The sequence below is a fragment of the Lepisosteus oculatus genome, chromosome 14, assembly GCF_040954835.1.
Source record: "Lepisosteus oculatus isolate fLepOcu1 chromosome 14, fLepOcu1.hap2, whole genome shotgun sequence".
In the NCBI taxonomy this organism is placed as follows: Eukaryota; Metazoa; Chordata; class Actinopteri; order Semionotiformes; family Lepisosteidae; genus Lepisosteus; species Lepisosteus oculatus.
In genome coordinates this window covers 42568793-42582289 of record NC_090709.1, presented here as the reverse complement: position 1 = coordinate 42582289, position 13497 = coordinate 42568793, and positions in this window count along the sequence as shown.

The following is a 13497-nucleotide window of genomic DNA, read 5'->3' as shown; positions in this document are numbered from 1 at the left end:
TGCACACTAGACTTTACTGTGAGACTGTGGGTAATTCTGACCTGCACACTAGACTTTACTGTGAGATTGTGTGTGTAATTCTGACCTGCACACTAGACTTTACTGTGAGACTGTGGGTAATTCTGACCTGCACACTAGACTTTACTGTGAGACTGTGTGGGTAATTCTGACCTGCACACTAGACTTTACTGTGAGATTGTGTGGGTAATTCTGACCTGCACACTAGACTTTACTGTGAGGCTGTGGGTAATTCTGACCTGCACACTAGACTTTACTGTGAGACTGTGTGTAATTCTGACCGCCACACTAGACTTTACTGTGAGACTGTGTAATTCTGACCTGCACACTAGACTTTACTGTGAGCCTGTGTGTGATTCTGACCTGCACACTAGACTTCACTGTGAGCCTGTGTGTGATTCTGACCTGCACACTAGACTTTACAGTGAGACTGTGTGTAATTCTGACCTGCACACTAGACTTTACTGTGAGACTGTGTGGGTAATTCTGACCTGCACACTAGACTTTACTGTGAGACTGTGGGTAATTCTGACCTGCACACTAGACTTTACTGTGAGGCTGTGGGTAATTCTGACCTGCACACTAGACTTCACTGTGAGCCTGTGTGTGATTCTGACCTGCACAATAGACTTTACTGTGAGACTGTGGGTAATTCTGACCTGCACACTAGACTTTACTGTGAGACTGTGTGGGTAATTCTGACCTGCACACTAGACTTTACTGTGAGACTGTGTGGGTAATTCTGACCTGCACACTAGACTTTACTGTGAGACTGTGTGGGTAATTCTGACCTGCACACTAGACTTTACTGTGAGACTGTGTGGGTAATTCTGGCCTGCACACTAGACTTCACTGTGAGCCTGTGTGTGATTCTGACCTGCACAATAGACTTCACTGTGAGCCTGTGTGTGATTCTGACCTGCACACTAGACTTTACAGTGAGACTGTGTGTAATTCTGACCTGCACACTAGACTTTACTGTGAGACTGTGTGGGTAATTCTGACCTGCACACTAGACTTTACTGTGAGATTGTGTGGGTAATTCTGACCTGCACACTAGACTTTACTGTGAGACTGTGTGGGTAATTCTGACCTGCACACTAGACTTTACTGTGAGACTGTGTGGGTAATTCTGACCTGCACACTAGACTTTACTGTGAGACTGTGTGGGTAATTCTGACCTGCACACTAGTTTTTACTGTGAGACTTTGTGTTTCCTGTGTGTCTGTCACTCTGTCTATCTTACCAGCTATCCTTAAAACATTGGCTTACAGCCCTCAGACGTGAAGGTGATCTTTTCATTTTTTGATGCTGTTTAATGTGTTGCATTGTGAAATTCACGTGGAGGAGTGGCGGAGCTGAGCTGGAAACTGTGGTCGGAAGGTACCAACCGCAGCGTGTGAAGAGACCGAGATTAACCGCTGAACCTCACAAATGTTCACAGTATGGGGGAGCTGTAAGAAAGATGCAGCAAAGGAGAAATCGATCACTTTCCACTGCAATTTCTGCAGGAGACACTGTCCTTCTGTCCCCAGTTACACTGTCCTTCTGGCCTACTATCCTCAGAAGACACTGTCCTACTGTCCCCAGTTAGGCTGTCCTCAGGAGACCCTGTCCTTCTGTCCCCAGTTACACTGTCTTCAGGAGACACTGTCCTTTTCTGCTACTGTCCCCAGTTGCACTGTCCTCAGAGGACACTGTCCTTCTGTCCCCAGTTATACTGTCATCAGGAGACACTGTCCTTCTGTCCCCAGTTACACTGTCCTCAGGAGACACTGTCCTTTTCTGCTACTGTCCCCAGTTACATTGTCCTCAGGAGACACTGTCCTTCTGTCCCCAGCTACACTGTCCTCAGGATGTCAAATGTCCTTTTCTGTTCCTTAATTCCTCTACCTTTTAATACTCCAAAGATTCTTCATTTACTTAAAATGAAGTTAGCGTTATGCACAAAACAACGGCATTTGACCACGTTTAGCTGTTACAATTGATCTTTAAAAGAAAATACTCGGATGATCAAAATGCAAAAATTCTGACCTGCACTCTAGACTTTACTGTGAGACTGTGGGTAATTCTGACCTGCACACTAGACTTTACTGTGAGACTGTGTGGGTAATTCTGACCTGCACACTAGACTTTACTGTTAGACTGTGGGTAATTCTGACCTGCACACTAGACTTTACTGTGAGACTGTGGGTAATTCTGACCTGCACACTAGACTTGACTGTGAGACTGTGGGTAATTCTGACCTGCACACTAGACTTTACTGTGAGACTGTGTGTAGTTCTTACCTGCACACTAGACTTTACTGTGAGACTGTGTGGGTAATTCTGGCCTGCACACTAGACTTTACTGTGAGACTGTGGGTAATTCTGGCCTGCACACTAGACTTTACTGTGAGACTGTGGGTAATTCTGACCTGCACACTAGACTTTACTGTGAGACTGTGTGGGTAATTCTGACCTGCACACTAGACTTTACTGTGAGACTGTGGGTAATTCTGACCTGCACACTAGACTTGACTGTGAGACTGTGGCTAATTCTGACCTGAACACTAGACTTTACTGTGAGACTGTGTGGCTAATTCTGACCCGAACACTAGACGAACACTAGACTTTACTGTGAGACTGTGTGGCTAATACGACCTGAACACTAGACTTTACTGTGAGACTGTGGGTAATTCTGACCTGCACACTAGACTTTACTGTGAGGCTGTGTGGGCAATTCCGACCTGAACACTAGACTTTACAGTGTGTGATTCTGACCTGCACACTAGACTTTACTGTGAGACTGTGTGGGTAATTCTGACCTGAGCACTAGACTTTACTGTGAGACTGTGGGTAATTCTGACCTGCACACTAGACTTGACTGTGAGACTGTGTGGGTAGTTCTGACCTGCACACTAGACTTTACTGAGAGACTGTGTTGGTAATTCTGACCTGCACACGAGACTTAACTGTGAGACTGTGGGTAATTCTGACCTGCACACTAGACTTAACTGTGAGACTGTGGGTAATTCTGACCTGAACACTAGACTTTACTGTGAGACTGTGGGTAATTCTGACCTGCACACTAGAATTTACTGTGAGGCTGTGTGGGCAATTCTGACCTGAACACTAGACTTTACTGTGTGTAATTCTGACCTGCACACTAGACTTTACTGTGAGACTGTGGGTAATTCTGACCTGAACACTAGACTTTACTGTGAGACTGTGTGGGTGATTCTGACCTGCACACTAGACTTTACTGTGAGACTGTGTGGGTGATTCTGACCTGCACACTAGACTTTACTTTGAGACTGTGTGGGTGATTCTGACCTGCACGCTAGATTTTACTGTGAGACTGTGTGGGTAATTCTTACCTGCACACTAGACTTTACTGTGAAACTGTGTGTAATTCTGACCTGCACACTAGACTTTACTGTGAGGCTGTGTGTAATTCTGACCTGCACACTAGACATTACTGTGAGACTGTGTGTAATTCTGACCTGAACACTAGACATTACTGTGAGACTGTGTTTAATTCTGACCTGCACACTAGACTTTACTGTGAGACTGTGTGTAATTCTGACCTGAACACTAGACTTTACTGTGAGACTGTGTGGGTAATTCCGACCTGAACACTAGACTTTACTGTGTGTAATTCTGACCTGCACACTAGACTTTACTGTGAGACTGTGGGTAATTCTGACCTACACACTAGACTTTACTGTGAGACTGTGTGGGTAATTCTGACCTGCACACTAGACTTTACTGTGAGACTGTGTCGGTAATTCTGACCTGCACACTAGACTTTACTGTGAGACTGTGTGGGTGGTTCTGACCTGCACACTAGACTTTACTGTGAGACTGTGTGGGTGATTCTGACCTGCACGCTAGATTTTACTGTGAGACTGTGGGGGATTCTGACCTGCACGCTAGACTTTACTGTGAGACTGTGTTTAATTCTGACCTGCACACTAGACTTTACTGTGAGACTGTGTGTAATTCTGACCTACACACTAGACTTTACTGTGAGACTGTGGGTAATTCTGGCCTGCACGCAAGACTTTACTGTGAGACTGTGTGGGTAATTCTGGCCTGCACACTAGACTTTACTGTGAGACTGTGTGTAGTTCTGACCTGCACACTAGACTTTACTGTGAGACTGTGTGGCTAATTCTGACCTGAACAGTAGACTTTACTGTGAGACTGTGGGTAATTCTGACCTGCACACTAGACTTTACTGTGAGGCTGTGTGGGCAATTCCGACCTGCACGCTAGATTTTACTGAGAGACTGTGGGGGATTCTGACCTGCACACTAGACCTTACTGTGAGACTGTGTGTAATTCTGACCTACACACTAGACTTTACTGTGAGACTGTGGGTAATTCTGGCCTGCACGCTAGACTTTACTGTGAGACTGTGTTTAATTCTGACCTGCACACTAGACTTTACTGGGAGACTGTGTGTAATTCTGACCTACACACTAGACTTTACTGTGAGACTGTGGGTAATTCTGGCCTGCACGCAAGACTTTACTGTGAGACTGTGGGTAATTCTGACCTGTACACTAGACTTTACTGTGAGACTGTGTGGGTAATTCTGACCTGCACGCTAGACTTTACTGTGAGACTGTGTTTAATTCTGACCTGCACACTAGACTTTACTGGGAGACTGTGTGTAATTCTGACCTACACACTAGACTTTACTGTGAGACTGTGGGTAATTCTGGCCTGCACGCAAGACTTTACTGTGAGACTGTGTGTAGTTCTGACCTGCACACTAGACTTTACTGTGAGACTGTGTGGCTAATTCTGACCTGAACAGTAGACTTTACTGTGAGACTGTGGGTAATTCTGACCTGCACACTAGACTTTACTGTGAGACTGTGGGTAATTCTGACCTGCACACTAGACTTCACTGTGGGTAATTCTGACCTGCACACTAGACTTTACTGTGAGACTGTGGGTAATTCTGACCTGCACACTAGACTTCACTGTGGGTAATTCCGACCTGAACACTAGACTTTACTGTGTGTAATTCTGACCTGCACACTAGACTTTACTGTGAGACTGTGTGGGTAATTCTGACCTGCACACTAGACTTTACTGTGAGACTGTGTGGGTAATTCTGACCAGCACACAAGACTTTACTGTGAGACCGTGTGGGTAATTCTGACCTGCAAACTAGACTTTACTGTGAGACTGTGGGTAATTCTGGCCTGCACGCTAGACTTTACTGTGAGACTGTGGGTAATTCTGGCCTGCACGCTAGACTTTACTGTGAGACTGTGGGTAATTCTGGCCTGCACGCTAGACTTTACTGTGAGACTGTGGGTAATTCTGACCTGCACACTAGACTTTACTGTGAGACTGTGTGGGTAATTCTGACCAGCACACAAGACTTTACTGTGAGACCGTGTGGGTAATTCTGACCTGCAAACTAGACTTTACTGTGAGACTGTGGGTAATTCTGGCCTGCACGCTAGACTTTACTGTGAGACTGTGGGTAATTCTGGCCTGCACGCTAGACTTTACTGTGAGACTGTGGGTAATTCTGGCCTGCACGCTAGACTTTACTGTGAGACTGTGGGTAATTCTGACCTGCACACTAGACTTTACTGTGAGACTGTGTGGGTAATTCTGACCTGCACACTAGACTTTACTGTGAGACTGTGGGTAATTCTGACCTGCACACTAGACTTTACTGTGAGACTGTGTGGCTAATTCTGACCTGAACAGTAGACTTTACTGTGAGACTGTGGGTAATTCTGACCTGCACACTAGACTTTACTGTGAGACTGTGGGTAATTCTGACCTGCACACTAGACTTCACTGTGGGTAATTCTGACCTGCACACTAGACTTTACTGTGAGACTGTGGGTAATTCTGACCTGCACACTAGACTTCACTGTGGGTAATTCCGACCTGAACACTAGACTTTACTGTGTGTAATTCTGGCCTGCACGCTAGACTTTACTGTGAGACTGTGTGTGATTCTGACCTGCACGCTAGACTTTACTGTGAGACTGTGGGTAATTCTGGCCTGCACACTTGACTTTACTGTGAGACTGTGTGGGTAATTCTGACCTGAACACTAGACTTTACTGTGAGACTGTGTGGCTAATTCTGACCTGCACACTAGACTTTACTGTGTGTTATTCTGACCTGAACACTGGACTTTACTGTGAGACTGTGTGGCTAATTCTGACCTGTACACTAGACTTTACTGTGAGACTGTGGGTAATTCTTACCTGCACACTAGACTTTACTGTGAGACTGTGTGGGTAATTCTGACCTGCACACTAGACTTTACTGTGAGACTGTGTGGGTAATTCTGACCTGCACACTAGACTTTACTGTGAGACTGTGTGGGTAATTCTGACCTGCACACTAGACTTTACTGTGAGACTGTGTGGGTAATTCTGACCTGCACACTAGACTTTACTGTGAGACTGTGTGGGTAATTCTGACCTGCACACTAGACTTTACTGTGAGGCTGTGTGTAATTCTGACCTGCACACTAGACTTTACTGTGAGGCTGTGTGTAATTCTGACCTGCACACTAGACTTTACTGTGAGGCTGTGTGTAATTCTGACCTGCACACTAGACTTTACTGTAAGACTGTGTGGGTAATTCTGACCTGCACACTAGACTTTACTGTGAGACTGTGTGGGTAATTCTGGCCTGCACACTAGACTTTACTGTGAGACTGTGGGGAATTCTGACCTGTACACTAGACTTTACTGTGAGACTGTGTGGGTAATTCTGGCCTGCACACTAGACTTTACTGTGAGGCTGTGTGTAATTCTGACCTGTACACTAGACTTTACTGTGAGGCTGTGTGTAATTCTGACCTGCACACTAGACTTTACTGTGAGACTGTGTGGGTAATTCTGACCTGCACACTAGACTTTACTGTGAGGCTGTGTGTAATTCTGACCTCCACACTAGACTTTACTGTGAGACTGTGTGGGTAATTCTGACCTGCACACTAGACTTTACTGTGAGACTGTGGGTAATTCTGACCTGCACACTAGACTTTACTGTGAGACTGTGTGGGTAATTCTGACCTGCACACTAGACTTTACTGTGAGACTGTGGGTAATTCTGACCTGCACACTAGACTTTACTGTGAGACTGTGTGTAATTCTGACCTGCACACTAGACTTTACTGTGAGACTGTGGGTAATTCTGACCTGCACAATAGACTTTACTGTGAGGCTGTGTGTAATTCTGACCTGCACACTAGACTTTACTGTGAGGCTGAGTGTAATTCTGACCTGCACACTAGACTTTACTGTGAGGCTGTGGGTAATTCTGACCTGCACACTAGACTTTACTGTGAGACTGTGGGTAATTCTGACCTGCACAATAGACTTTACTGTGAGACTGTGGGTAATTCTGACCTGCACACTAGACTTTACTGTGAGACTGTGGGTAATTCTGACCTGCACACTAGACTTTACTGTGATACCGTGTGTGTAATTCTGACCTGCACACAAGACTTTACTGTGAGACTGTGTGGGTGATTCTAACCTGCACACTAGACTTTACTGTGAGACTGTGTGGCTAATTCTGACCTGCACACTAGACTTTGCTGTGAGGCTGTGTGGGCAATTCCGACCTGACCACTAGACTTTACTGTGTGTAATTCTGACCTGCACACTAGACTTTACTGTGAGACTGTGGGTAATTCTGACCTGCACACTAGACTTCACTGTGGGTAATTCTGACCTGCACACTAGACTTTACTGTGAGACTGTGGGTAATTCTGACCTGCACACTAGACTTCACTGTGGGTAATTCCGACCTAAACACTAGACTTTACTGTGTGTAATTCTGACCTGCACACTAGACTTTACTGTGAGACTGTGTGGGTAATTCTGACCTGCACACTAGACATTACTGTGAGGCTGTGTGTAATTCTGACCTGCACACTAGACTTTGCTGTGAGGCTGTGTGGGCAATTCCGACCTGACCACTAGACTTTACTGTGTGTAATTCTGACCTGCACACTAGACTTTGCTGTGAGGCTGTGTGGGCAATTCCGACCTGACCACTAGACTTTACTGTGTGTAATTCTGACCTGCACACTAGACTTTACTGTGAGACTGTGGGTAATTCTGACCTGCACACTAGACTTTACTGTGAGACTGTGTGTAATTCTGACCTGCACACTAGACTTTACTGTGAGACTGTGTGGGTAATTCTGGCCTGCACACTAGACTTTACTGTGAGACTGTGGGTAATTCTGACCTGCACACTAGACTTTACTGTGAGACTGTGTGGGTAATTCTGACCTGCACACTAGACTTTACTGTGAGACTGTGTGGGTAATTCTGACCTGCACACTAGACTTTACTGTGAGGCTGTGTGTAATTCTGACCTGCACACTAGACTTTACTGTGAGGCTGTGTGTAATTCTGACCTGCACACTAGACTTTACTGTGAGGCTGTGGGTAATTCTGACCTGCACACTAGACTTTACTGTGAGGCTGAGTGTAATTCTGACCTGCACACTAGACTTTACTGTGAGGCTGTGGGTAATTCTGAACTGCACACTAGACTTTACTGTGAGACTGTGGGTAATTCTGACCTGCACAATAGACTTTACTGTGAGACTGTGGGTAATTCTGACCTGCACACTAGACTTTACTGTGAGACTGTGGGTAATTCTGACCTGCACACTAGGCTTTACTGTGAGACTGTGGGTAATTCTGACCTGCACACTAGACTTTACTGTGATACCGTGTGTGTAATTCTGACCTGCACACAAGACTTTACTGTGAGACTGTGTGGGTGATTCTAACCTGCACACTAGACTTTACTGTGAGACTGTGTGGCTAATTCTGACCTGCACACTAGACTTTACTGTGAGACTGTGTGGGTAATTCTGACCTGCACACTAGACTTTGCTGTGAGGCTGTGTGGGCAATTCCGACCTGACCACTAGACTTTACTGTGTGTAATTCTGACCTGCACACTAGACTTTACTGTGAGACTGTGGGTAATTCTGACCTGCACACTAGACTTCACTGTGGGTAATTCTGACCTGCACACTAGACTTCACTGTGGGTAATTCTGACCTGCACACTAGACTTTACTGTGAGGCTGTGGGTAATTCTGACCTGCACACTCGACTTTACTGTGAGACTGTGGGTAATTCTGACCTGCACACTACACTTTACTGTGAGACTGTGTGTGTAATTCTGACCTGCACACTAGGCTTTACTGTGAGACTGTGGGTAATTCTGACCTGCACACTAGACTTTACTGTGAGACTGTGTGTGTAATTCTGACCTGCACACAAGACTTTACTGTGAGACTGTGTGGGTGATTCTAACCTGCACACTAGACTTTACTGTGAGACTGTGGGTAATTCTGACCTGCACAATAGACTTTACTGTGAGACTGTGGGTAATTCTGACCTGCACACTAGACTTTACTGTGATACCGTGTGTGTAATTCTGACCTGCACACAAGACTTTACTGTGAGACTGTGTGGGTGATTCTAACCTGCACACTAGACTTTACTGTGAGACTGTGTGGCTAATTCTGACCTGCACACTAGACTTTGCTGTGAGGCTGTGTGGGCAATTCCGACCTGACCACTAGACTTTACTGTGTGTAATTCTGACCTGCACACTAGACTTTACTGTGAGACTGTGGGTAATTCTGACCTGCACACTAGACTTCACTGTGGGTAATTCTGACCTGCACACTAGACTTTACTGTGAGACTGTGGGTAATTCTGACCTGCACACTAGACTTCACTGTGGGTAATTCTGACCTGCACACTAGACTTTACTGTGAGACTGTGTGGGTAATTCTGACCTGCACACTAGACATTACTGTGAGGCTGTGTGTAATTCTGACCTGCACACTAGACTTTGCTGTGAGGCTGTGTGGGCAATTCCGACCTGACCACTAGACTTTACTGTGTGTAATTCTGACCTGCACACTAGACTTTGCTGTGAGGCTGTGTGGGCAATTCCGACCTGACCACTAGACTTTACTGTGTGTAATTCTGACCTGCACACTAGACTTTACTGTGAGACTGTGGGGGATTCTGACCTGCACGCTAGACTTTACTGTGAGACTGTGTGTAATTCTGACCTGCACACTAGACTTTACTGTGAGACTGTGGGTAATTCTGGCCTGCACACTTGACTTTACTGTGAGACTGTGGGTAATTCTGACCTGCACACTAGACTTTACTGTGAGACTGTGTGTAATTCTGACCTGCACACTAGACTTTACTGTGAGACTGTGTGTAATTCTGACCTGCACACTAGACTTTACTGTGAGACTGTGGGTAATTCTGACCTGCACGCTAGACTTTACTGTGAGACTGTGGGTAATTCTGGCCTGCACACTAGACTTTACTGTGAGACTGTGGGTAATTCTGACCTGCACACTAGACTTTACTGTGAGACTGTGTGGGTAATTCTGACCTGCACACTAGACTTTACTGTGAGACTGTGGGTAATTCTGACCTGCACACTAGACTTTACTGTGAGACTGTGTGGGTAATTCTGACCTGCACACTATACTTTACTGTGAGACTGTGTGTAATTCTGACCTGCACACTAGACTTTACTGTGAGACTGTGGGGAATTCTGACCTGCACACTAGACTTTACTGTGAGACTGTGGGTAATTCTGACCTGCACACTAGACTTTAGTGTGAGACTGTGTGGGTAATTCTGACCTGCACTCTAGACTTTACTATGAGACTGTGGGTAATTTTGACCTGCACACTAGACTTTACTGTGAGACTGTGGGTAATTCTGACCTGCACACTAGACATTACTGTGAGACTGTGTGGGTAATTCTGGCCTGCACACTAGACTTTACAGTGAGACTGTGTGATTCTGACCTGCACACTAGACTTTACTGTGAGACTGTGTGTAATTCTGACCTGCACACTAGACTTAACAGTGAGACTGTGTGTAATTGTGACCTGCACACTAGACTTAACAGTGAGACTGTGTGGGTAATTCTGACCTGCACACTAGACTTTACTGTGAGACTGTGTGGGTAATTCTGACCTGCACACTAGACTTTACTGTGAGACTGTGGGTAATTCTGGCCTGCACACTAGACTTTACTGTGAGACTGTGGGGAATTCTGACCTGCACACTAGACTTTACTGTGAGACTGTGTGGGTAATTCTGACCTGCACACTAGACTTTACTGTGAGGCTGTGTGTAATTCTGACCTGCACACTAGACTTTACTGTGAGACTGTGTGGGTAATTCTGACCTGCACACTAGACTTTACTGTGAGACTGTGTGTGATTCTGACCTGCACACTAGACTTTACTGTGAGACTGTGTGTAATTCTGACCTGCACACTAGACTTTACTCTGAGACTGTGTAATTCTGACCTGCACACTAGGCTTTACTGTGAGACTGTGTGGGTAATTCTGACCTGCACACTAGACTTTACTGTGAGACTGTGTGGGTAATTCTGGCCTGCACACCAGACTTTACTGTGAGACTGTGTGTGATTCTGACCTGCACACTAGACTTTACAGTGAGACTGTGTGATTCTGACCTGCACACTAGACTTTACTGTGAGACTGGGGGGAATTCTGACCTGCACACTAGACTTTACTATGAGGCTGTGTGTAATTCTGACCTGCACACTAGACTTTACTGTGAGGCTGTGTGTAATTCTGACCTGCACACTAGACTTTAATGTGAGACTGTGGGGAATTCTGACCTGCACACTACACTTTACTGTGAGACTGTGTAATTCTGACCTGCACACTAGACTTTACTGTGAGACTGTGTGGGTAATTCTGACCTGCACACTAGACTTTACTGTGAGACTGTGGGTAATTCTGACCTGCACACTATATTTTACTGTGAGACTGTGGGGAATTCTGACCTGCACACTAGACTTTACTGTGAGACTGTGGGTAATTCTGACCTGCACACTAGACTTTACTGTGAGACTGTGTGGGTAATTCTGGCCTGCACACTAGACTTTACTGTGAGACTGTGGGGAATTCTGACCTGCACACTAGACTTTACTGTGAGGCTGTGTGTAATTCTGACCTGCACACTAGACTTTACTGTGAGACTGTGTGTAATTCTGACCTGCACACTAGACTTAACAGTGAGACTGTGTGTAATTCTGACCTGCACACTAGACTTAACAGTGAGACTGTGTGTAATTCTGGCCTGCACACTAGACTTTACTGTGAGACTGTGTGGGTAATTCTGACCTGCACACTAGACTTTACTGTGAGACTGTGTGGGTAATTCTGGCCTGCACACTAGACTTTACTGTGAGACTGTGGGTAATTCTGACCTGCACACTAGACTTTACTGTGAGACCGTGGGGAATTCTGACCTGCACACTAGACTTTACTGTGAGACTGTGGGTAATTCTGGCCTGCACATTAGACTTTACTGTGAGACTGTGTGGGTAATTCTGGCCTGCACACTAGACTTTACTGTGAGACTGTGTGGGTAATTCTGACCTGCACACTAGACTTTACTGTGAGACTGTGGGTAATTCTGACCTGCACACTAGACTTTACTGTGAGACTGTGGGTAATTCTGACCTGCACACTAGACTTTACTGTGAGACTGTGTGGGTAATTCTGACCTGCACACTAGACTTTACTGTGAGACTGTGTGGGTAATTCTGACCTGCACACTAGACTTTACTGTGAGACTGTGGGTAATTCTGACCTGAACACTAGACCTTACTGTGAGACTGTGGGTAATTCTGACCTGCACACTAGACTTTACTGTGAGTAATTCTGACCTGCACACTAGACTTTACTGTGAGACTGTGTGGGTAATTCTGACCTGCACACTATACTTTACTGTGAGACTGTGGGTAATTCTGACCTGCACACTAGGCTTTACTGTGAGACTGTGGGTAATTCTGACCTGCACACTAGACTTTACTGTGAGACTGTGTGGGTAATTCTGGCCTGCACACTAGACTTTACTGTGAGACTGTGGGGAATTGTGACCTGCACACTAGACTTTACTGTGAGGCTGTGTGTAATTCTGACCTGCACACTAGACTTTACTGTGAGACTGTGTGTAATTCTGACCTGCACACTAGACTTAACAGTGAGACTGTGTGTAATTCTGACCTGCACACTAGACTTAACAGTGAGACTGTGTGTAATTCTGGCCTGCACACTAGACTTTACTGTGAGACTGTGTGGGTAATTCTGACCTGCACACTAGACTTTACTGTGAGACTGTGTGGGTAATTCTGACCTGCACACTAGACTTTACTGTGAGACTGTGGGTAATTCTGACCTGAACACTAGACCTTACTGTGAGACTGTGGGTAATTCTGACCTGCACACTAGACTTTACTGTGAGTAATTCTGACCTGCACACTAGACTTTACTGTGAGACTGTGTGGGTAATTCTGACCTGCACACTATAATTTACTGTGAGACTGTGGGTAATTCTGACCTGCACACTAGACTTTACTGTGAGACTGTGGGTAATTCTGA